We start from the raw sequence: 1,290 nt of genomic DNA, 5'->3' as shown, positions 1-1,290 counted from the left end.
AGGAGTGGTCTGAGCATAGAGCCAGGAGTAATCCCTGAGCACTGCCATGTGTGACCCAAAACCAAACAAACAAACAAACAAAAAAGAAGAACTGAAGGGTCTATTTGAAGGTCCCATAATCACATAAACTTCTACAAAAAGATGGCACAAAATCTCATGACAGTCATCTCAATGGCAATGGATGAAACGTATAAGTTAAGAGACACAGAGTAAAAAAATAGATCAGAAACTTGAATTAAACATTTTGCTACTTTCAAGAAACACATTTGAATAGTCAGACCTTGGGAATATATGGAATGCTGGGGATAGAACCCAGTTGGCCATATAGAAGACCAATACCTTTCCTGCTAAACTATTTTTTCCCTTCTCCCAATGAACTTTTAAATATAAGACCAGATTTAATTTTTGTTGTTGTTGTTGTTTTTGGGCCACACTCAGCGGCGCTCAGGGTTTACTCCTGGCTATCTGCTCAGAAATAGCTCTTGGCAGGCACTGGGGACCCTATGGGACACCGGGATTCGAACCAACCACCTTTGGTCCTGGATCGGTTGCTTGCAAGGCAAACACCGCTATGCTATCTCTCCGGGTCCCAGATTTAATATTTAAATAAGGTGTTTTCTCTCTCCTTGAACTGCAACTCTTCTACAAGAAGTGGACATAACTCCACATACAAATCTCCAGTTGTGGGACATATTAAAATGTGTGCTTAGAGAAGCCCCAAGTGAAAGAGGTTTTTGAGAAGACTCTTCTACTTGTCTCACCATCGAAGATTGCATCCACTATTTTCACCCCTGTGGACCACAAAAATCAACAGAACAGATGGTAAGAACAAGGAAAAACACTGTTGCTTCCAAAGTAGATAATTGCAGTGGGACTCAGGATGGCCACATGGGCTTCATAGCTTTTCCAGAGGTTTTTAATAAACCCGACTTTGTTCAACCTTCCCTAGACCACGTGGGTCCACTCATTCTAAGGCTTCTCCCTCTCTGGCCAGACCACTGAGAGAACTTGTTAGCAGTGATGAATTTTTTTGAGTTGGATGCCACTGAATGAGACTGTTTTACTTGGCATTTGAAAAGAAGTGCTTTCCCGAGGAAGCTGGAGTTGGCACGGCCTCAAAATGACACATTTTGGGGCCATTCAGGATTTATAAGAAGCACTGATTTCTTTTCAGAGCACATGGGACTTTGGGCCAAAACAGAATTTTAACGATGACCGCAGTTTAAAATCATCCAGAACAAATTCATTATCTGTGATGAAGATTTTATTCTGTGCTGTAGGAAGGAGGAC

Source organism: Suncus etruscus, chromosome 10 (genome assembly GCF_024139225.1).
Source record: "Suncus etruscus isolate mSunEtr1 chromosome 10, mSunEtr1.pri.cur, whole genome shotgun sequence".
NCBI lineage: Eukaryota > Metazoa > Chordata > Mammalia > Eulipotyphla > Soricidae > Suncus > Suncus etruscus.
Note: the sequence above shows the minus strand (reverse complement) of the source record.